The sequence below is a fragment of the Ursus arctos genome, unplaced genomic scaffold (genome assembly GCF_023065955.2).
Source record: "Ursus arctos isolate Adak ecotype North America unplaced genomic scaffold, UrsArc2.0 scaffold_33, whole genome shotgun sequence".
NCBI classification, from domain to species: domain Eukaryota; kingdom Metazoa; phylum Chordata; class Mammalia; order Carnivora; family Ursidae; genus Ursus; species Ursus arctos.
Genome location: NW_026623019.1, coordinates 26,689,660 through 26,714,737, shown reverse-complemented (window position 1 = coordinate 26,714,737; position 25,078 = coordinate 26,689,660). Strand labels below are relative to the sequence as shown.

The following is a 25,078-nucleotide window of genomic DNA, read 5'->3' as shown; positions in this document are numbered from 1 at the left end:
AAAGGTTGACAGCTGTCATGGACAGATTTGGGTTTCTGATGACAGATCCAGCAGTGTGAAATATTTTCCCCTTTTGCCAGGGATTGGGAAATGTGTCTCTTCCAGTCCAATGGGGGCCCCTAAAATGTGAGGTGACTTGATGGGGTGGAGGCCAGCAGTGTGGGCGATGAAAGGATTCACCTGAGGCAGAACAAAGGCAAAAGAAGTTTATCTGATACACCGCAAGGGAGCAGTGGGCAAGACAGGAAAGGAGAGACTGCCACGAGGTAGTAGGGGGGGGACTGTTTTTAAAGGTGGAAGGTGAGGAGGTATGGGGACAGGAAATTTTCCCTTTTTTGATAACTGTGCCTGGTTGTAGGTAGCCCTTTGGTCAGTTAGGGCTTATGGGTATTTTGAGGTGGGTGGCCAGGTGGTTGCTGTGGACCCTTTTGCCTTGGTCAAGTTTCCATTGCTCAAGCCTGTTGCCTTAAAGTGCCTTCTACAAAATGCAAACAGGGGCATTGTCCCTCCAGCATAGAGAAGAAGAAAATAAGGTGAGAAAAAGCAGAAAGAGGAGATTGTACAGGTCTATCCTCATCATCTTGGGAAAACAGATTCAGCTGTTGTTTGCTTCGATTCCTGGAAATTGTTAATTTTAGGTCATCACTTGGTGTGCAGATTTAGTCGGGGTTTGAGGCTTTCCTTAGATGAGACACATGGATCCAGTAGTCAACTCCATGGAGTTTGCTGGCACAAGAATTGGTCAGTAATTACATTTCTAGTGTGGTTGAAGAGTCTTTTTGGAGATGTCCTTTCTAATAAATGAAATACCCAGGCTATAGGGTGTGGTGCTTGGGGTCTTCATCTTCTGGGAACATGTTGTGAAAAGATTGCTCTGTTAGTGCATTATTGTTTTCAAGAGATGTAATTAGACCTTTGCAATACTAAAATATATCTCCTTTTATTAGATGTGGGTCAAAAAAATGCTGAAGCTGGATGCATAGGGCACTCAATAATTATCTCAAAGATGAGAACTTGTGGGTTCCAAAAGAGGTGGGTCTGAGATTGGGAAGGACTAAGGCAGTTCTTTTGTCCAGGGTGTTTGGAAGTTTTCCACAAATTTTGCCAATTGAGTTTTGATAGTGCTGATTTGTTCGGTTAGTCCTGAAGACCAAGGATGATAAGTGAAGGATATGAAGGATGAAAAGTGACAGTGAAAATGCTACAGAACTGGCCATCTATCACAGACTCACCATAATATTTGACCAATAAAATGAGTTTCTTGGTCACTGTAGGGCTTAAGAGGAGTTCCTCAGGTAGGGATGATTCCCTCTCCCCCCAGTAGGATTTTAGTTACTGAATAGGAAAGTAGCTTGTCTACATGGAAAGGCTCTGACCAAGTGGGAAGCTATATTGTCAAGACATATTTGTACCTATGAGATGGGGGTAGCTGAATAAAGTCAATTTTCCAAACTTCAAGTGGTTCATTAGGCAATTTAAAGTGCCCAGGAGCAGTAAGGATAGGTTTCCCTGAATTGTATTTTGGGCAGGTGGGGCAATAAGACTAGGCCTTTTTTGTGGCTTTGTTAATATTTCCCCACTAGTATTATTTCAGAAACCTTATCATTTTATCCATAGACCACTGGTTTAGTGCATGTACAGTGGTCAATAATAGAAACTTTAAAAATAAACTAAAGATGGACTAAAGACCTAAATGTGAGACCTGAAACCATAAAATTCCTAGAAGAAAACAGGCAGTAATTTGACATTGGCCATAGAAACATTTTTCTAGGTATGTCTCCTGAGGCAAGGGAAACAAAAGTAAAAATAAACTATTGGGACTGCATCAAAGTAAAAAGCTTTTGCACAGTGAAGGAAACCATTAACAAAACAAAAAGGCAATGTACTGAATGGGAGAAGGTATTTGCAAATGGCATATCCAACAAGGGGTTAATATCTGAAGTATATACAGAACTTATACAATTCAACACCAAAAAAAAAAAAAAAAAAAAAATCCAATGAAAAATGGGCAGAGGACCTGAATAGACATTCCTCCAAAGAAGACGTACAGATGGCCAACAGACATATGAAAAGATGCTCAGTATCACTAGCCATCAGGGAAATGCAAATCAAACTCGCCATGGGATATCACCTTATACTTGTGAGAATGGATCAAATCAAAAAGACAGGAAATAACACGTGTTCATGAGGATGTGGAGGAAAAGGAACCCTTGTGCACTGTTGGTGGGTAGGCCGATTCGTGTAACCATTGTGAAAAACAGTATGGAGTTTCCTTGAAATATTAAAAATAGAATTATCACATGATTCAGTAATCCCACTACTGCTGTTTACCCAAAGAAAAAACGTATACATTTTGAAAAGATATATGCACCCTATGTTTATTGCAGCATTATTTACAATAGCCAAGGTATGGAAATAGCCCGTGTCCATGAATGGATGAAGGTGTGATGTGTATATATGTGTGTACACACACACACACACACACACACACACACACACACACACACACACAGAGTGGAATATTACTCAGCCATAAAGAAGAGATCTCTCCATTTGCAACAACATGGATGTACCTAGAGGGTATAATGCTGAGTGAAATAAGGCAGAAAAAGACATACCATGATTTTTACTCTTACATGGAATTTAAGAAACAAAACAAAAACAAATGAACGAACAAAGAAAAAAGAGAAAAAAACAGACTCTTAAATACAGAGAACAAACTGGTAGTTGCCAGAGGGGAGGTGGATGAAGGGATGGGTGAAATAAATAAGGGAATTAAGAGGTACACTTATCTTGATGAATACTGAACAATGTATAGTAGTGTTGAATCATTGTATTATACATTTGAAACTAATATAACATTGCTTATTGTATGTTAATTTTAAAAGGGAATAAAAAATAGAATTAAAGAATTTCTGGTGGGACTGAGTTTTTATTTGGCCCCAAACACAAGTTTCTCTTTTTATCATACCAGCCACCATTTGATTGCCAATATTGTTTTTCCTTTTCTGGTGCTGATTGTTGGTGTCTCTAGTCAGTTTCACCAGACTGCCATTTGGAGGTGAGTTCCTTTGGACCATAACAGAGGTTTGACTTTTGGACCCTTTGAGGGCAGCATTTTTTGTGGAAATGTCAGTGAGGTGATTTCCTTTACCTTTCGGAGAGTCAAGCTTAGAATGCCCCTGGACCTTAATAATAGCCAAAGCAGCAGGTAAGAATATGGCATCCAATAATTACTGAAGGTAAGAGCCGTTTTTAATTTTATCTCCGCTGGAAGTAAAAAAGCCATGTTGTTTATATAACATTCCAAAATCGTGAGCCACTCCAGAGGCATGTCTACTCTCAGTGCAAATGTTGCAATTTTGCCCTTGTCTAGGATACAGGCTTAAAGAGTGCATATAATTTGGCTTGATGGGCTGAAATAGCCAAAAGCAAAGGTGCTGCTTCTGTTATTTCAAAAGTTGATATTGCATACTCAGCACAATATTTACCATTTTCATCTTTCAAATCAGAACCATCGGTGAGCAATGAAAAGTCAGTGTTATCTGAAGTTTTCTGTAAATCATCATGTGGGTCGGAAGGTGATTTGTCAGTATTTAGCAGTTGTGGAGGCTTTCATCAGTAGAGGAGGGGAGAAGATTAGCAGGATTAAGGTTACTACAGTGAACAAGAGTAATGTAAGGGGCAGTTAACGAATGATTTCATAGGAACTGAAATGGCTTAATGAAAGATGTTGAGTATGATGGGAGTTAAGAAGAGCTTTGACAGCATGTGGCACAAAGATGGTTAAAGGGGATCCCATGATTACTCCCTAGTGGCCTTTACAAGAAGGGCAGTGGCGGGTATAGCTATGAGGAAGGGGGATATCCCTGGGCTACAGGATTTAGTTGTTGTCTGTAATGTCCTGTGGGTTGGTGGTGATCTTCATATTTTTGGGTGAGTACCCTAAGGGCGTTCCCTTTTTCATATACCACAAAGAAAGAGAATTGATAATTGGGGCGGGGGATGGTTATTAAACCAAATGTTTTAAGATTTGAAAAATCATGTCATCTAAATCTTCCTAGGTTTAGAAGTTTTTAAACAAGGTTTATGAAGGTTGGGCTATAAGGGAAAAGTTTGGGATCCAGTTGCAACAATAGTCTGCCAACCTGAGAAAACCTCACAGCTGAAGTTTGGTTTTGGGCTTTGAGAAGTTAAGGGTGCCATGAAGCCTGTATGATCTTAGATGCAGTCCTTGTTCTAAGGTTAAATTCCTAAGTATCAAATTTAAGTTTGAACAAATTGTAATTTTTTTAAAGAGACTTTCTATCCCTTTTTGGCTTGGAGTTTTAGCAAATGGATGCTACCATCTTGTGAGGAGGCTTGGGAAGAGGAGCAGAGAAGTAAGTCATCGACATATTGTATTTAAGTGGATTCTCCAGGGAACTTGATATCATCTGGGTCAGTCTTTAAAGTTTGTTGAGAATTAAGGGCTTTCCATGAAACTCTGGGGCATTACTGTACAGGTATATTGCTGTTCTTCCCAAGAAAAGGTGAAAAGATATTTACTAGTTTTATTTATTGGGATATTGAAGAAAACACTACATTAATCAAGGAAGAAAATTTGCCTTCAGTAGGGATGGAGGCTGATAAGGTGGAATTGGGGACAACAGAGTGGTCAAGCAATGACAATATTGTTTATGGCTCAGAGGTCCTGATGAGCTTCCATCTGTGGCCATTTGATTTCTTCACAGGTAAAATGGTGTTGTAGTGCCTGGTGCAGGAGATAATGAGGCCCTGGGTCTTATAGCCTTCTATTATTGGCTTAATGCCTTGAAGGGCTTCTTTATTTATTAGGGTATTGATTAATTCTGAGGAGAGATTTTGAGGAATCTGTGGATCTTTAACAGGAGGTGCACTGTGGATTCTGTAAATATCAATTGAGGATTTTGCTGTAGAGAGGATGGTAGCTGATCCATTAGGGACAAATGATTAGTGTTCTTGGGATAGCTATATTGATATCAGAGACACAGCAAATAAGAGATGTTGAAGGGTCATTTAACTTATCTAGTTGGCTGTTTTGGTTGCTGCTGTCAAAATCTAGAATTATTTCCACCTATTGGAAGAAAAATCCCAGCATGATATTTTTCTAAGAAATCTTGGCCCAATAAATGAATAGGGTCAGGGAAACTCAGGAGAAAAAGGTGGGTATCTTTAAAGGCCTAAGCAAAAAGGTATAGGTTTAGAGATAAGAACCTGTTGAAATTTGTTAGAGACTCCCACTGTTTGAACTGTTCTAGTACTCTGAGGCAGCGGCTATTTAATGGCAGTGGAGTTGAGCACTGAGAGTGTAGCTCTAGTATCAGTAAGTACAGAGAGATTCATTCCGCAAATGGAGAGTAGTTTCTCCAGGTCAGTTAAGGGAAAGGACTGGAAAAGTCCTTGTAGTTTGGAGTTCCGTCACTGGGCATTAGGAGGACATTGGATGGTTAGAGGGCTGATGGTGCCTGGAGCACTTAAGCTTGTAGCAGTCTTCCAGTGTTTTGGCTTTTTGAAATAATGGCAGAGACCAGGAGGGTTATGGTTTTGTTTAGGAGCCTTCATTTATTGGAGTTCAAATGAAGGGATTTAGGGGTCTTTCTTTTATTTGAATCTTCTAGGATGTAGGTGACCTTGTTTGCTAAATCAGCTCAATCTGCAGTGGACATACTTTTTCATTCCATCCTGGTCCTTTTAAAGAATAAAAAAATCCCAGTTCAGCCTGTTAATGAACATAGAGTTAAAGGCTATACAGGTGGACTAAATATCCAAAGGAAGACCAGAATTTTCTTTAAAGATAATTTGGAGCTGGCTCTAATAATCATGCATGGGCTCATTGGGCTTCTGGGTACAAGCTTGAATCATATTCCAATCAGCTGGCTTGGGAAAGCCCTAAGAATTATCAGAAGGAGTCGCTTGGCAATTCCCCAAGCCTGATCATATATAAGGCAGCAAGGGTTTCTTTGTCCCCATGTTGTAATTCTAGACTTCTTGGGATCATTCCATTTGGTAGTTTTCATCCAGTGTTGGGCCTGGCCTTCGCTAACAAACATATGGTATAAACCAGAGAAACCAGGTTGATAAGTTTGAATGACTATACTAAATTCCTCAGCAAATCTATGGGGATCTTTAGTTACTTTGGGAAAATCTTTGTGCCTTGTAATTCAACTTTAGTCCAGGTAACATAAGAAATTAAGGGTTTAGCATTTGGGTCGACAGAGGGTCTGATTTTAAAGGGGCAGGTTTTAATAGGTTCAGGGGAGCAGGAAGTGGGGAGAGATTTTGAGAAAAAGAAAAGTTCAGTGAGGGGATCAGAATGAGAAAGTGGAGGGTGTAAAGAAGATGGGGATGGTACAAAAGGAAAAGAAGCTGGCAGCAGAGACAAAGCACAAGGGAAGGGAAAAAGAGGCCTTAGAAGCTTTTTTGGGTCTTCTTTCAATTGTTCACCTCAGTTAATTTGGAAATGGTATTTTGTAAAGAGATGATTTTAAAATCTTGGATACCTATGGAAACCTCCAGGTAGCAATTAAGATAAGGATCCCATTTAGTCTGTTTTATTTCAGAGCTGTGGTCTTCTAATTTGGTTCTGAAAAGTACAAGTTTGGGTCATGGAAGGTTCCCCATGATGGCCTTTGGAGTTGTAAGTTATCTGTAAATTGTCCCACTTAGTTAGGGACGCACAAGAGGGGGGCACCTGGGTGGCTCAGTCGTTAAGCATCTGCCTTTGGCTCAGGTCATGATCCCAGAGTCCTGGGATCAAGCCCCGCATAGGGCTCCCTGCTCAGCGGGAAGCCGCTTCTCCCTCTCCGCTGCCTGTTGCTCCCCCTACTTGTGCTCTTTCTCTCTCTGTCAAATAAATAAAATCTTTAAGAAAAAAAAAAAGATGCACAAGAGGAGGGACTGTAGTTTTTGAACATAAAACTGACCGGGATCCCAGAAGGAGGACCCTCTTGAGAGAATTTAGAGGATTGGGATCTTCTCATACTTCAAAACCAGAGGTTCAGAATATAAATGGGTATCATTAAAAGGAGTATACCTTCAAGAAAACAGATCACCAATAAGATTGGAGAGCTCAACCAAAAGGAGGGATCTTGAATCTGAGAGAAGACTTACAAACTGAGAGGAAGGAGACAACTCAAGCAGAGAGCATGAGGGGTACCAGTGGGTGCCACATGTGGTTCTAAGGGTCGTTAGTTCCTCTGGGGTTCATTGCCTTCAGATCCCACTTCTTACACCACGAAATGTCAACCTTTTTAAAAGAAAAATTTAAGTGATCAGCCAGCAAAATCAAGTTTATTTGGAAATAGCAGAGGAATTGCAATTCAAGAGAGGGAAACTATGGTGAACCATAGGCAAATCCTGAGAACAATGGAGGGGAGCATCCTTTTATAGAGGAAAGGAGGAATTTGGAGGGGTTGTTTTGAACAAAGTTCATTGGAAGAATCTGAGAGTTCACAATGTTGGTGGCTTCTCCTTGGCTGTAGGTAAGTGAAGTGGTGACAGCCTCTCATTGGCTACAGTTAAGGATGGTTGCTGTTGGGTGCCTGCAGCTTGTTGCTGTGCAGAGGGGAAATCTTTCTTCCTGCTGGACTAAGCAAGCTGCAATAAATGGGTCTATGTGAAAGCCCTCCTTGCATGGCTTCCCAGTTCCAATTTTGACTTCAGTTTCCTTAGCACATTTTCACATCTGATTGTCTAATTATTGGGTTGTAAGCATTCTTTGTATATTCTGAATAGAAGCCCATTATCAGACACATGTTTTGCAAATAATTTCTCTCATTCTGTTACTTGTCTTTTCATTTTCTTCATGGTATCTTTTGAAGTACAAAAGTTTTAATTTTGAGGAAGTCCATTTTATCAGTTTTTTTTTCTTTTTTTGGATCATATCTTAGGTTTATGACTAATTTCCATAAACTTTTGTGTATGGTATGAGATATGGGTCCAAATTAATCTTTTATGTACGTGTATATCCAGTTGTGTCAGCACTATTTGTTGAAAAAAACCCTTCCCCACCTTTATCAAAAATCAGTTTGCTATAGGGGCATCTGGATGGCTCGATTGTGTCCAGCTCTTGGTTTCGGCTCAGGTTAGGATCTCAGGGTCATGAGAGCAAGTCCTGTGTCAGGGTCCATGCTTCGCACAAAGTGTGCTTGAGACTCTCTCCTCTCTCTGCCCCTCCGCCCCCGCCACCCCATGCATGCAAGCTCTTTCTCTCAAGTAAATAAATAAAATCTTAAAAAAAAAATCAGTTGACCATAAATTATTCCTCAACTCTCATTTCTGTTTCAGTGATCTGCCTATTTTTATACCAGCACCACACTGTCTTAATTATGGTAGCTTTATAGTAAATTTTGAAATTGGGTAATTAAAGTCTTCCAGTGTTTTCACTCTTTTTCAAATTGTTTTGGCTATTCTGGGTTCCTTACATTTCCATGTTAAGTTTTAGTATCATCTTGTCATTTTTTTCCCCCCAAAAAGCCTGCTGTGATGGATTTTGATAGAAATTGCATTGACTCTGTAGATCTCTTTTGGGGGAGAAATGTAAGAACATGAATATGGAATGTCTTTTCATTTGTTTAGATCTTTAATTTCTTTGAGCATTGTTTTGTAATTATCATTGTACAGGTCTTGCCCTTTTGTTAATTTTATTTCTTAATGTTTCCTTTTTGATGCTATTGTGAATAGAATTGTTTTTCGTATTTCATTTTTGAATTGTTCATTGCCAGTATATGAAAATGCAAATACAGTTGGTTTTTTGTATATTGACCTAGTATCACGCAATCTTGTTTATTACTTCAGGCAGGTTTTTTTGTGAATTCCTTAGAATTTTCTACATACACTGTCATGTCACCTGTCAATATAGACAATTTTATTTTTCCTTTTGCATTTGGATACTTTTTTTTTTTTTTTTTTTTTGCCTAAATCTTCCCGTACCTTGCTGAATGGAAGTGGGGAGAGTGGACATTCTTGACTTGTTTCTGATCTTAAGGGGAAAGTATCTAATCCTTTACCAATAGGTATGATGTTAGATATAAGTTTTTCATTAATGATCCTTATCAGGTTGAAGAACTTTCCTTCCTATATTGTTGAGAGTTCTTATCATGAATAAATGTTGGAAAGGTAAATAGGCGTAAAAGAAGATATCAAAACATAAAATGTTGGGGGGAGGATAGTGAAAATGAGAGCTTTTAGAATGCGTTCAAAACTTAAGTTGCTACGAACATAAAATAGACTGTTATATATACAGGCTGTTATATGTGAACTTCATGGTAACCAGAAAGCAAAAACCTGTTAATACATGTACAAAAGATAATGAGAAATGAATGTAAATATAACAGTACAGAAAGTCATCAAACCACAAGGGAAGAGAAGAAGAAAGGAAAAGAGAGGAACTACAAAAAAACAGCCAGAAAACAGTTAACAGAATGGCAATAAGTGCATACTCACCAATAATTACCTTAAATATAGATGGATTAAATTCTCCAATCAAAAGGCATACAGTGGCTAAATGGATTAAAAAAAACCCAAGACTCATCTAAATATATTGTTTATAAAAGACTCACTTCACATCTAAACACATACACAGATTGAAAATGGATGGAGAAGGATACTCCATGTAAATGAAAACAAAAAGGTTTTGTAGCTATACTTTATATCAGACAATGTAGATTTTAAAACAAACTGTAATAAAGTACAAAGAAGGGCATTACATAGTGACAAAGGGGTCAATTTAAGAAGATGTAACATTTTAAAATATTTGTGCACTCAACATAGGAGTGCCTACAAATACAAAGCAAATATTAACAGACTTACAGGGAGAAATTGACAGCAATGCAATAACAGTAGGGGACTTTAGTAGCCTACTTACATCCATGCATAGATTATCCAGACCAAAAAAAAAAATTCAATAAGGAAACATTGGCCTTAAATGACCCATTAGGCCAGATGAACTTAATATGTACATACGTACAGAACATTCCATCTAAAGCAACAGAATACACATTTTTCTCAAGTGCACATGGAACATTCTCAGGATATATCACATCTTAGGCCACAAACAAATCTCAAAATTTAGGAAGATTGGAATCATATGAAGCATCTTTTCTGACCACAGTGGTATAAAACTGCAAATCAATTACAAGAAAAAAAAAAAAAAAAAGAAAAAATACCAAAATGTGGAGATTAAACAGTATGCTACTTAACAACTGTTAGCTCAACAAAGAAATCAAAATGCAAATGAAAAAATACCTTGAAACAAATAAAAATGGACATAGAATATTGCAAAATCTATGGAGTATAGCAAAAGCAGTTTTAAAAGGGAAGTTTATAGTGATATAGGCCACCTAAAGAAACAGGAAAAATATCAAACCATCTAACTTTTCACTTAAAGGAATTTAAAAAAGAATAGTAAACAAAGCCCAAAGGTAGTTGAAGGGATGAAATAATAAAGATCACAGTGGAGATAAATGAAATAGAAACTAAAAAAAAAATAAAATAATTGGTCAGTGAGATTAAGAGCTAGTTCTTTGAAAAGATAACAAAATACCCAAACTCTAGCTAGACTCACTAAGAAAAATAGAGGGCTCAAGTAAAATCAGAAATTAAAGAGAAGTTAAAACTGATATCACAGAAATACAAAGGATCATAAAAGACTGCTATGAACAGTTATATGCCAACAATCTGGACGGCCTAGAAGAAATGAATAAATTCCTAGAAGCATAATCTTCTTAGACTGAATCATGAAAAAATTAGAAATCTGAATAAGCTTATTATTAGTGAGGAGATTGAATTGCTCATGAAAGAACTCCCAACAAACAAAAGTCCAGGATGAGATAGCTTCACTGGTGAATTCCACCAAATATTCAGAGCAGATTTACTACCTGTTCTTCTCAAAGTCTTCCAAAAAATTGAAGAGAGAACACTTTCAAACTCATGTTATGAGGCCAGCATTACCATGATATCAAAACCAGACAAAGACACAGTAAACAGAAAATTACAGGCCAGTATTTCTCATGAACTTAGATGTAAAAATCCTCAACACAATATTAGCAAAACAAATGAAAAAATATCTCAAAAGGATCATACATCAGGATCAAAGAGCTTTATTCCAGCGATGCAAGGATGGTTCAATAGCAACAAGTCAATCAGTGTGATATGCCATATTAACAAATTGAAGAATAAAAATCATGATCATTTCAATAGATGCAGGAAAAGCATTTGACAAAACTCAACATTGTTTATAAGACTCTCAACAAAGTGGGAATAGAGGATATTATGTACCTCAACATAATAAGTGCCATCTATGACAAACTCATAGCTGACATCATACTCAACAGTAAAAAGCTGAAGATCAGGAACAAGACAACAATCTCTACTCTTGCCACTTTATTCAACATAGAATGGAAGCCTTAGCCACAGCAGTTAGGCAAGAAAAACAAATAAAAGGCATCCAAATTGGAAAAGAGAAAAAAAAAGGAGAAAGCAGTAATTGCAGGAGCTGACACTATATATAGAAAGCCCTAAAGATTCTCAAAATAACTGTTAGAACTAGTAAATGAATTCAATAAAATTGCACGATACAAAATCAATATGCAGAAATCTGTTGCATTTCTATACGTGAGTAATAAAGTAGCAGAAAAAGAAGAAATCCCATTTATAATTGCAAATAAAAGAATAAAATACCCATGAATGAATTTTTTAAAAGATTTATTTATTTATTTTAGAGAGAGAGAGCATGCAAGCAGGGGGAAGGGCAGAGGGAGAGGGAGAGAGAGAATCCTTAAGCAGATTCCCTGCTAAGCATGGAACTGGACATGGGGGCTCGATCCCAGGACCCTGAGATCATGACCTGAGCTCAAATCAAGAGTCAGACACTTAACTGATTGAGCCAGCAAGGTGCCCCTTCCTATGAATAAATTTAACCAAGAAGGCAAAAGATCTGTACACTGTAAACTATAAGACCTTGATGAAAGAAGTTGAGGAAGGTGGGAAGATATTCCATGCTGATGGATTAGAGGAATTAATATTGTTAAAAATGCCCATATCTCCCAAAGCAATCTATAGATTCAGTGCAGTCTCTATCAAAATTTTTCAGTATTTTTCACAGAAATAGAACAAATAATTTAAAGATTTGTGTGGAACCACAAAAGACCCTGAATAGCCAAAGCAATCTTGGGAAGGAAGAGCAAAGCTGGAGGTATCATGCTTTCTGATTTCAAACTATATTACAAAGCTATGGTAATCAAAATAGTAAGTTATTGGCATTAAGACAGGCACATTGATGGACAGAATAGCCCAGATTAAACCTACATGTATATGGTCAATTAATTTCTGAAAAGGAGCTAAGCATTGCAATGGAGAAAGTCTCTTCAAAAATGGTGTTGGTGAAACTGGATAGCCACATGCAAAATAATGAAACTAGAGCACTATCTTGTACCATACACAAAAATTAACTCAAAATGGATTAAAAGCTTGAGTGTAAGACCTGAAACCATAAAACTCCTAGAAGAAAATATAGGTGGTAAGTTCCTTGACACTGGTCTTGACATTTAATTTTTGGATTTGACTTCAAAAGCAAAAATGAACAAATGGGAGTACATCGAACTGAAAAGCTTCTGCACAGCAAAGGAAACCATCGAAATGAAAAGGCAACCTACTGAATGGTAGAAAATATTTGCAAATCATACATCTGTTAAGGGGTTAACATCCAAAATATATACAGAACTCAAGCAAGTCAATAGCAAAGAAGCCAAACATTTTGATTGAAAAATGGGCAGTGTATCAGAATAGACATATTTCCAGAGAAAATATATAGGTGGCCAACAAGCTCATGAAAAGATATTCTACATCGCTATCAAGGAAATGCAAATTAAAACCACAGTGATATATTACTTCATACCTGTTAGAATGGCTATTATTTAAAAAGTTTTTGAGAGGATGTGGAGAATTGTGCACTGCTGGTGGGAATGTAAATTGGTGCAGCCACTAAAGAAAACAGTATGGAGCTTCCTTATAAAATTAGAAATAGAACTACCATATGATCCAGCTGTTCCACTTCTTGGTATTTATCTGAAGAAGATGAAACACTAATTCAAAAGATATATTGCATCCGGTGCTCATTGCAGTTATATGGAAACAACTGTGTGTATTCATCAGATGAATGGATAAAGAAGATGTAGTATATAGACAATGGAATACCGCTCAGCCATAAAAAAGAATGAAATTGTGCTATTTTTAACAACATGGATGGATCTGAGGGTATTATCCTAATGAAATAAGTCAGAGAACGACAAATATATGACTTTATTTATATATGGAATCTAAAAAATGAAACAAGAAACAAAACAAAAACTCCAGATATGGAGAATAGATTGGGGTCATCAGAAGGGAAGTTGGTTATGGGGTGGATGAAATGGGTGAACAGAGCAATTATGTGGTCATGGATGGTAACTAGACTTACTGTGGTGATCACTTTGTAGTTTATATGGTGTGCACATGAAGCTGAAGTTAATATAACATTACAAACTAATTTTGCTTTAAGAAAAAAAGAAAATGAACCCTGTTGAATTTATCGGCTTAAGTCGTAGCCTAATAGAAGCATTAAAAAACGTCACGAAAGTTCTTTTCTGCCTTGTAATGGTATTTTAAATACATCCATATAAAACGAACATGGTAGAGATAATAAAGGAGAGAATAGAACTGCTTTGCATTTAACTTTTGTGTGGCTTGCATGATGTTTAAGATTTTTTGAGTCATTCGCTAACATTTAAACACTAAGCAGTTTCGCCTTTAAAAAATCCATATTTTCTGGGTTTTTATTAAAGCAGTAGGACAACTAAACCTGACTTCTCCTTTGGCAGCAGCTGGCGGGAGCTAAATTCTGGCTGTCTTCTTTGGATGGTGCTTTGTCTTCCAGTAGCCTCAAGCCCTTTTGATGGCTTTACTCATTTAACTTACCCATTCTGGACATTTGAATTTATGACCTTTGTCTAAAGTAATTTAGTAACACTTGAATCATTTTGAAATGCATTCAGTTGTTAAAGTAATACCTACGGGGGAAAAATGGTAATTCCGAACAAATTTATCGTACTTCTTATGGAAATTGCTACAGTAATCTTTGTTCTCTGGTGAGTTCGAAGTTTCATGTTTATAGAGAAAAGTTTATCATTATGCCTGAACAATAATGTGCTGTATATCCTTCAGAAATCAGAGCTTTTGTCCTATTGATTTTTTAAAAATTTTATTGATTTTGTAAACATGGATTTTTTTTTTTAACTTGTTTTCTTGGTTTATTTGTAGCACCACTTTGGTCATAAGCCCTGTTAAATGTATTTTGCATTTTACAAATTATCCTCACATAGATTGTATGTGATCCTTATAGTAACCACATGTGCCAAGGTAAGAGAGGCATTTAAAAAAGAGGAAAAATAGAGTGGAGGCTTTTCAAAAAATTAATTTCGACCAGGGTTAGGAGTTCCTCAGAAATAGCCCCAAAAGAGGGTAGTGCTGAAGAACTTGTGGGGTTACTTCTGTTTGTGTAGCTTTTAAATATGTCTGAATTATTATGGTATGATAATCTTTTCAGTTTCTAAAAGAGCCGGGCATTTCTGGTTACCCAGAGTCAACTTATTTTAGCAGAAAACCTTCACCTTCAATAATAACTTCTCTTTGAAATGTTTACAGAGAAAGAAACTGAGGTTAGTGGCAAAGCTGTTGACTGTAACCCCCGAAACTGACTCTGGTCTGGTGCTTTTCTCATTGCACCAGCAGCCCCATGGCTAAGAATTGCTGATGCTCCCTGTTGAAACATTCTTAAACAAGTCTTTGGCAGACTTTTTTGTTGCATTTTTCTACTGTGTAAATAAAGATATTAGAAGAAATGTAGGTTTTTGAATACTGCCTAACCACTTTCTGCTTGGTAACTTGCCCTGAGACCCTCCGTGAATGCCAGCAAACAAATTAGATCCACAGTGTATTTGATATGCATATCTTCTCCCCAAACAAAATTTGAATTCCACAAACACAAATTGAGTCATTTTCCAAATGTTTGTATATGAATGGAAGTTTTTGTCCTATCCTTCTGTAACCAATACCATAAAACTTCTGAAGGTCTATGATGCATTTGTTGTACAATGTTAATCCAAAACAAAACTTTATTCTGACCAAATTTGTAGCTATCGAGAGATACCAAACTCATTTCCATTGATCAGTACAACATGTTTGTACCAACCAGATCTAAAAAATGTGTAAAGGAGTGCCATGCTGTAAAGATCGTATTATAGTTGTAAACACAAGTGCAGCTGTTACAAATCTAGAAAAACCTCAGATTAAACAATTTCAAATTTACTGAAGATGGCATTCCAGAGCCATTTTTCATAATATAAACACTCTGGGACATGCTTTTGAAATGAGCGGGATTGTCATTAATATTAATGCCACTGAATTCAAGGCTGGGAAGTCATTTCTTTTCGAGCTTATTTTCACTGCTAATTTTGGAATAGAATATGCTTTTAACCTGAAGTATGGCATGTTTGCTCACATCCTGAAAAAATTTGATTCTGTTGCTGTTGAATTGTAGGAATGCAAAAATACAGCATTTTATTCTTTCTTTATGGTCTTTTAACTTAAATGAGTTTCTTAGAATTAAATTAGGCAAAGATTAGATGTTAATGGAATCCAGTTGCATTAGTCAGTTAAAGAGATAATAAATAGTTGATATCTTAGAATTGTATCACTTGGACAATTTAAAATGCTGTATTTAAGAAACGAATTTTATTCTAAATGATTTTTGAGCATGTTTCTTGTGAACTTTTCTTTCAGTTAGGCTGTGGTAGGACAAGCATTCAAAACCTGCACTACAATTTGTTTTTCTCCTCATTTTCCACTTAGTGTGATAACTGGTGAGGTATCAGTTAAGCAATAGAGTATTTTCTAGAGCTACGTTCTGTGCTTTGATTTCTTATGAAATCTTGTATGGTTTTTTTGTTTTTTTGGGGTCAAATTTAAAAGTATACAGGAGTCCACTGGAAGCTCTTTGAACGAATGGGTCAGATAGTTCTAGGAGTGGGTGTGGTTGTTTTGTTTTTGTTTGCTTGTTTATTGGTGACCAGATTTTAAAGATTTATTTCTTTATTTTGAAAGAGAGAGAGCAGGAGCATGGGGAGGGGCAGAGGGAGAGAATCTTTCAAGCAGACTCCCTGCTGAGCAAGAAGCCCAATGCAGGGCTTGATTCCACAACCCATGAGATTGTGACCTGAGCCAAAACCAAGTCAGACACTTAACTGATTGAGCCACCCAGGTGCCCCTGGTGACCGCATTTTAAAATTTCATTTGCTTTTCCTGAATTTCTCCACTGGACTGTTGAGGAAACCTCTAAATTGGGTAATAAAACAGTTGAATGACTATTGCTAAACTATCTTTAGTCCTTGATTAAAAAGAGGCAAAATTTATCAAAAGAAGGCAGTTGAGTCTCCTTTATTTACATTTGTTCTATAATTTCTGTTAAACATTTTTCTGACCAGAGGAATTGAAACCAACCATTGTCAAATACTTTGTTGTAACCTGAAGTTGGTAACTGGAAGCACAGAGCTGATCAGAAGAACTGGCTTTTTCTATCAAAATAGAAGACTGGTATACCACAATGACTGCTGTTGCTTTTGTCTCCCCCCAACCTTTTTTTTTTTTTTTAATTTAAGAGGTTGTGGAGGTTTCTTAAACTCTTTCAGCATTTACTTAAAATTCTGTATTTTGAGAAGGAAATCTGAGCAGATACAAAAACCCTCTTTCTGTTTAAAAACTTTTCCCAGTTATTATAGGATTTTCCTTCATTATCATCCATTCTTCTGTCCTTTCTCTGATATTATATCTTCTTTTTGTTTCTCTTTTTAGGTTTATTTCCTGCTTTTGGTGGTGGACATCTAGTATCCTCTTAAAAGGGTGTGTGGAAGGTGAGTTATTTTCTTGTCACTGCCTATTGAATGTGTTGTGATTGATTCTAGTCACACTTGACTGATGGTTTGATGGATATAAAATTCCATGTTAGAAATAATTTTCCTTCAGAAATGTGAAGGCATTCTATTTCCTTCTACCTTCCAATGTTTTTATAATTTTATGATGATGTTCCATGGTGTACTTTGATGCTCTTTTCATCCATTGTGTTGAACACTTGGTTCGCCCTTTCAGTTTGGAGACTCTTGTTTTTTAGTTCTAAGAAAATTTGTGTTCACTGTATCCTCCCTTCCATTTTCTCTGGAGTCCCTTTATTTGGAATTTGACTTCCAGGACTGATCTTCTACATTGTCTTTTTTGCTCTACTTTTGAGACTTTTTTTAAACTTTAAATTCTTTATTTCCTATTGAGTTTTAGTATTATATGTTTAATTTCCAAGATCATTCTCTGAATGTTCGTTTTGTTTGTTTTGTTTAAAGATTTTATTTATTTGACAGGGAGAGAGACAGGCAGCGAGAGAGGGAACATAAGCAGGGGGAGTGGGAGAGGAAGAAGCAGGCTCCCAGCAGAGGAGACTGATGTGGGGCTCCATCCCAGAACACTGGGATCACGCCCTGAGCCGAAGGCAGATGCTTAACGACTGAGCCACCCAGGCGCCCCTGAATGTTCGTTTTGTTAATATTCTCTCCTTATTTCATGGATATAGTATTATCTTCTCTGTACTATAAAGATATGAATGTTAAAACTTTTTGAAAACGTTTTTAAAGTCTCTCCTTCCCCCATGTGACTTCCATGTTGCTTTCTCTCTGTATATTTTTTTAATTTTAAATTTAGTTCATTAACATATAGTGTATTATTAGTATTAGAGGATGAGTTCAGCGATTAGTCTTATATAATACCCGGTATTCATTACATCACGTACCCTCCTTAATGTCCATCACCCAGTTACCCCATCTCCCACCCCCTCCCTTCCAGCAACTCTCAGTTTGTTTCCTATGATTAAGTCTCTTATGGTTTGTCTCCCTCTCTGGTTTTGTCCTGTTTTACTTTTTCTTCTCTTTCCCTATGAGCCTCTGTTTTGTATCTTAAATTCCACATATCAGTGAGATCATGTAATAATTGTCTTTCTCTGATTGACTTATTTCACTTAGCATAATACCCTCTAGTTCCATCCATGTCTTTGCAAGTGGCAAAAGTAGTATTTTTTGATGGCTGAGTAGTATTCTATGTGTGTGTATATATATATGTATATATATATATATATGTGTATATATGTGTGTATATATATATGTATATATATATGTATATATATGTGTGTGTGTATATATATATATATACAGATATATATAGATGTATCTATATATATATATATATATCAGATGGCTGAGTAGTATTCTATGTGTGTATATATATGTATATATATACAGATATATATATATACACACACACACACACAGACACACACACACACAGACACACACGCACACCACACCTTCTTTATCCATTCTTCTGTCAACAGACATCTGGGCTCTTTCTGTAGTTTGGCTGTTGTGGACATTGCTGCTATAAACACTGGGGTGGACGTTCCCCTTCAGATCACTACATTTGTATCTTTGGGGTAAATATCTAGTAGTGTAATTGATGGGTCATAGGGTAGCTCTATTTTAAACTTCTTGAGGAACCTCCATACCGTTTTCCAGAGTGGTTGCACCAGCTTGCATTCCTACAAGCAGTGTAAGAGGGTTTCCATTTCTCTGCATCGTCACCAGCACCTGTCATTTCCTGACTTGTTAATTGTAGCCATTTTGACTGGTGTGAGGTGGTATCTCATTGTGGTGTTGATTTGTATTTCCCTGATGTCAAGTGATGTGAAGCATTTTTTCATGTGTCTGTTGGCCATTTCTATGTCTTCTTTGGAGAAATGCCTTTTCATCTCTTTTGCCCATTTCTTGATTGGATAATTTGTTCTTTGGGTTTGGAGTTTGATAAGTTCTTTATAGATTTTTAGATACTAGCCCTTTATCTTTGCAATTATCTTCTCCCATTTTGTCAGTTATCTTTTGGTTTTGTCGACTGTTTACTGTGCAAAAGCTTTTTTTCTTGATGAAGTCCCAATAGTTCATTTTTGCCTTTGTTTCCTTTGCCTTTGGAGATGTGTCTAGCAAGAAGTTGTTGCAGTTGCAGTCACAGAGCTTGCTGCCTGTGTTCTCCTCTAGGATTTTGATAGATTCCTATCTCACATTTAGGTCTTTCATCCATTTTGAGTCTATTTTTGTGTATGGTATAAGAAAATGGTCCAGTTTCATTCTTCTGCATGTGGCTGTCCAGTTTTCCCAACACCATTTGTCGAAGAGACTTTTCCCACTGGATATTCTTTTCTTCTTTATCGAAGATTAGTTGACCATTGAGTTGAGGGTCCATTTCTGGGCTCTCTATTCTGTTCCGTTGATCTATGTGTCTGTTTTTGTGCCAGTACCATGCTGTCTTGATGATTACAGCTTTGATATAAGAGAGCTTGAAGTCTGGCATTGTGATGCCCCCCAGTTTTGGTTTTCTTTTTCAATATTCCTTTGGTTATTAGGGGTCTTTTCTGGTTCCATAGAAATTTTAGGATTATTTGTTCTAGCTCTGTGAAAAAAGTTGATGGTATTTTGATAAGGATTGCATTGACTGTATAGATTGCTTTAGGTAGCATAGACATTTTAACAATATTTGTTCTTCCAATCCATGAGCATGGAACATTTTTCCATTTCTTTGTGTCTTCCTCAATTTCTTTCATGAGTGTTCTATAGTTTTCTAAGTACAGATCCTTTGCCTCTCTGCTTAGGTTTATTCCTAGGTATCTTTTGGTCTTGGGTGCAATTGTGAATAGGATTGACTCCTAAATTTCTCTTTCCTCTATCCCATTGTTAGTGTATAATGCAACTTGTTTTTGTGCATTGATTTTATATCTGGGCACTTTGCTAAATTCTTGTATGAGTTCTAGCAATTTTGGGGTGGAGTGTTTTGGGTTTTCCACATAGAGTATCGTGTCATCTGCAAAGAGTAAGAGTTTGACTTCTTTGCTTATTCAGATGCGTTTTATTTCTTCTTGTTGTCTGATTGCTGAGGCTAGGACTTCTAGTACTGTGTTGAACAACAGTGGTGAGAGTGGACATCCCTGTCATGTTCCTGACCTTAGGGGGAAAGTTCTCAGTTTTTCCCTGTTGAGAATGATATTCGCTGTGGGCTTTTCATATATGGCTTTTATGATATTGAGGTATGTTCCCTCTATCCCTACACTATGAAGAGGTTTTTTTGTTGTTGTTGTTTTAGGTTTAATTTATTTATTTGACAGAGAGAGAGAGAGAGCAGAAGCAGGCAGAGGCAGAGGGAGAGGGAGAGGGAGAAGCAGGCTCCCAGCTGAGCAGAGAGCTTGATGTGGGACTCGATCCTGGATCTCCAGGATCATGACCTGAGCCGAAGGCAGACAGCTAACCGACTCAGCCACCCAGGCGCCCCTGTGAAGAGTTTTAATCCAGAAAGGATGCTGTACTTTGTCAGATGCTTTTTCTGCATCTATTGAGAGGATCATATGGTTCCTGTCCTTTCTTTTATTAATGTAGTATATTACATTGATTAATTTGTGAATGTTGAACCACCCTTGCGGCCCAGGAATAAATCCTACTTGATCGTGGTGAATAATCCTTTTAATGTACTGTTGGATCCTATTGGCTAGTATCTTGGTGCGAATTTTGACATCCATGTTCATCAGGGATGTTGGTCTGTAATTCTTGGTTTTGGTGGCATCTTTGGTTTTGGGATCAAGGTAATTTTGACCTCATAGAACGAGTTTGGAAGTTTTCCTTCCATTTCTATATTTTGAAACTGCTTCAGAAGAATAGGTATTAATTCTTCTTTAAATGTTTGGTAGAATTCCCCTGGGAAGCCATCTGGCCTTAGACTCTTGTTTGTGGGGAGACTTTTGATTACTGCTTTAATTTCCTTGCTGGTTACAGGTCTGTTCAGGTTTTCTATTTCTTCCTTTTTCATCAGTTTTGGTAGTTTATACATCTCTAAGACTATGTCCGTTTCTCCCAGATTGCCTAATTTGTTGGCATATAGTTGCTCATGATATTTTCTTATAATTGTTTGTATTTCTTCTGTGTTGGTTGTGACCTCTATTCTTTCATTCATGATTTTATTTTTTTGGGTCCTTTCTCTTTTCTTTTTCATAAGTCTGGCTAAAGGTATATTGATCTTCCTAATTCTTTCAAAGAACCAGCTCCTAGTTTTGTTGGTCTGTTCTGTTCTTTTGGTTTCTATTTCACTGATTTCTGTTCAGATCTTTATTAATTCTTTTCTCCTGCTGGGTTTAGGCTTTATTTGCTGTTCTTTCTTCTGCTCCATTAGGTGTAGGGTTAGGTTATATATTTGAAACTTTTCTCATTTCTTGAGAATGGTTTGTTTGCTGCATACTTCCCTTTTAGGACTGCCTTTGCTGCATCCCAGAGGTTTTGAACAGTTATGTTTTCATTTTCTTTTGTTCCATGAATTCTTTTAATTCTTTAATTTCTTGGTTGACCCATTCATTTTTCACTAGGATGCTCTTTATTCTTTCCAAATTCCCTCTTGTGATTGAGTTCTTTCCAAATTCCCTCTTGTGATTGAGTTCCAGTTTCAATGCATTGTGGTCCTAAAATATGCAGGGAATGAGCCCAATCTTTTGGTACTGGTTGAGACCTGACTTGTGACCCAGTATGTGATCTATTCTGGAGAACGTTCCATGTGCACTTGAGAAGAATGTGTATTCTGTTGCTTTAGAATGGAATGCTCTGAATATATCTTTGAAGTCCATCTGGTCCAGTGTGCATTCAAAGCCCTTGTTTCCTTGTTGATTTTCTGCTTAGATGATCTGTCCATTGCTGTAAGTGGGGTGTGAAAGTCCCAATTATCAATGTGTTTCTTTTTTTTTTTCTTTTTTTTTTTTTTTTAAAGATTTTATTTATTTATTCGACAGAGAGAGACAGCCAGCGAGAGAGGGAACACAAGCAGGGGGAGTGGGAGAGGAAGAAGCAGGCTCATAGCGGAAGAGCCTGATGTGGGACTTGATCCGGTAACACCGGGATCACGCCCTGAGCCGAAGGCAGACGATTAACCGCTGTGCCACCCAGGCGCCCCTATCAATGTGTTTCTTTAACTTGTTATTGATTGGTTTATTTATTTGGCTGCTCTCATGTTAGGGGCATAAATATTTATAATTGTTAGCTCTTCTTGTTGGCTAGACTCTTTAATTATGATATAGTGTGCGTCCTTATCTCTTATTATAGTCTTTGGTTTAAAATCTAATTTGTTTGCTGTAAGGATTGCTACCCCAGCTTTCTTTTGGTGTCCATTAGTATAATAAATGAATTTCTACTCCCTCACTCAGTCTGGAGGTGTCTTTGGCCTAAAATGAGTCTCTTGCAGACAGCATATCAAATGGTCTTGCTTTTTTATCCAGTCTCATACCCTGTGTTTTTTGATTGGGGCATTTAGCCCACTTACATCTGAGTAACTATTGAAAGATATGAATTTAGTGCCATTTTATTACCTCTAAAGTCACTGTTGCTGTATATTGTCTCTCTTCCTTTCTGGTCTATGTTACTTTTGGGCTCTCTGTTTGCTTATAGGAGCCCCTTTATTTCTTGCAGGTCTGGTTTGGTGATCACAAAATCTTTTATTTTCTGTTTGTTCTGGAAGCTTTTTATCACACCTTCTATTTTGAATGACATCTTCGCTGGATAAAGTATACTTGGCTGCATATCTTTCTCATTTAATATCCTGAATATATCATGCCAATCCTTTCTGGCCTGCCAGGTCTCAGTGGATATGTCTGCTGCCTGTCTAATGTTTCTACCCTTATAGGTTACAGACCTCTTGTCCTGAGCTGCTTTCAGGATTTTCTCTTTGTCTCTGATATTTGCAAGCTTCACTACTATATGTCAAGGTGTTGACCTGTGTTTATTGATTTTGAGGGGGGTTCTCTTTGCCTCCTGGACTTGGATGCCTGTTTCCTTCCCCAGGTTAGGGAAGTTCTCTGCTATAATTTGCTCCAGTATACCTTTTGCTCCTCTTTCTCTCTTTCTTCTTCTGGGATCCCAATTACTCTAATTGTTTTTCTTTATGGTATCACTAATCTCTCAAATTCTCCCCTCATGATCCAGTAGTTGTTTATCTCTCTTTTTCTCAGCTTCTTCATTCTCCATCATTTGGTCTTCTATATCACTAATTCTCTCTTCTGCCTCATTTATCCTAGCAGTTAGAGTTTCCATTTTTTATTGCATCTTATTAATAGCCTTTGTGATTTTGCCTTGATTAGATATTAGTTCTTTTATTTCTCTAGTTAAGGATTCTCTAGTGTCTTCTATGCTTTTGTCAAGTCCAGCTAATACCTTTATAATTATTATTCTGAACTGTAGTTCTGACATATTAGTTATATCTATACTGATTAGGTCCCTAGCAGTCAATACTGCCTCTTCTCTTCTTTGAGGTTAGTTTCTCTGTCTTGTCCCTCTGTCCAGAGAACAGATGAAGGAGAGAACAAAATACTAATGCAACAACAACTCCAGAGAAATACACACTAAACAAATCAGAAGGGACCCGAAAAAAAAACTGAGAAAAGAAAAGAGAGAGAATATAAACAGACAGGTGAACAGAACAGAGCAATACACTGGATCCTGTGTGTATTTTGGTCTGTTTGTTAGAAAACTAGATCCCAAAATTGTAAAGAAAGAAAAAATTATATATGTACAAAAATAAATACAATGAAAGGATAGAATGTAACTGCAAAAATAAAAATTAAATAACAACAAAAAAAAGAATATAAACAGAGAGTTGAACAGAACAGAGTGACACATTATATCCTGGGTGTATTTTGGTCTGTTTGTTAGAAGAAACTTTATCCCAAAATTGTTAAGAAAGAAAAATTTATGTATATACAAAAACAAAATTAAATACAATGGAAGGATAGAATGTAACTGTAAAGGGCACCTGGGTGCCTTAGTCAGTTAGGCGTGTGCCTTTGGCTTCGTTCATGATCTATGGTCCTGTGATCGAGTCCTGCATTGGGTTCCCTACCCAGCGGGTGGGTCTGCTTCTCCCTCTCTCCCTGCCTACCACCCTCCCACATGTGCGCTCTCTCTCTCTCTCTGTCTCTCAAATAAATAAATGAAATCTTAAAAAAAAAAAAAAGAAGAATGTATCTGTAAAGATGAAAATTAAAAGAGACATTAAAAAAAAAAGAGAATAAGGGGCGCCGGGGTGGCTCAGATGGTTACATGTCTTCCTTCAGCTCAGGTCGTGATCCTAGAGACCTGGGATCGAGTCCCGCATCAGGTTCCCTGCTCAGTGGGGAGCCTGCTTCTCCCTCTTCTTCTGCTGTTTCCCTTGCTTGTGTTCTCTTACTCTCTCTGTTAAATAAATAAATAAAATCTTTTTAAAAAAGAATAAAATCAGACAGGTAAAGATAACAGAGAAATATACTAGATTCTGGTTGTATTTTGTTCTGTTTGTTAGCAGAAACTGCATCCCAAAATTGTAAAGAAAAAAACTTAACTATATATATGAAAATAAATACAATGAAAGGATAGAATGTAACTGTGAAAATGAGAATTAAAATGACTTAAAAAGAGTTGATAAAATAAGAAATTGGTTGAAAAGGAAAGAGAAAAAAATTAAAATTGAAAGATTACAGAATCATGAGAAAAAACCATGAATTCTGTATACTATTTCCCCCTTTTACTGGTGTTTTGCAGTTCTGTGTGATCAGTAATCCTGGTCTTATCCAGATGTTTTTGCTGATCTTCTGGGCCAGGGACCTGTTGTGCTGATGCTCAGGTGTCTTTGCCCCGAGCCGAATTGCACCACCTTTGCATGGGGGGGGGGGGGGACGACACACCTAGAGTAAGTGGCTCTGGATTGTTGTATGTGGCTTTTGTTCCCTTGAAGGTTTTCCACACCGTTTTTGAGGATGAGAATGAAAATGGCAGCCTCCCAATCTCTAGTCCTAAAGGCGAGAGCTTGTGCCCCCCACTCTTCAGTGTGCCCTCAGGGAAAAGCAGTCAATCACTCCTGTTTCTGTAGTCTCCGTCCA

The 25,078-nt window shown here is 37.2% G+C and overlaps 1 protein-coding gene across 13 annotated transcripts in view; it reads left to right on the top strand.

The window, feature by feature from the left end:
- The window catches only part of FANCC (FA complementation group C), a 267,899-nt gene that overhangs the window by 5,215 nt on the left and 237,606 nt on the right, over nt 1–25,078 (top strand). For 12 of the 13 annotated variants that reach the window (XM_057305597.1, XM_048218344.2, XM_057305598.1 and 9 more), the window contains exon 2: nt 16,906–16,964. The exons of the other annotated variant lie outside the window; for it this stretch is intronic. The gene's annotated coding sequence lies outside the window, so the exon portion shown is untranslated. The remainder of the gene's footprint in view (nt 1–16,905; nt 16,965–25,078) is intronic. 13 annotated transcript variants of the gene reach the window in all.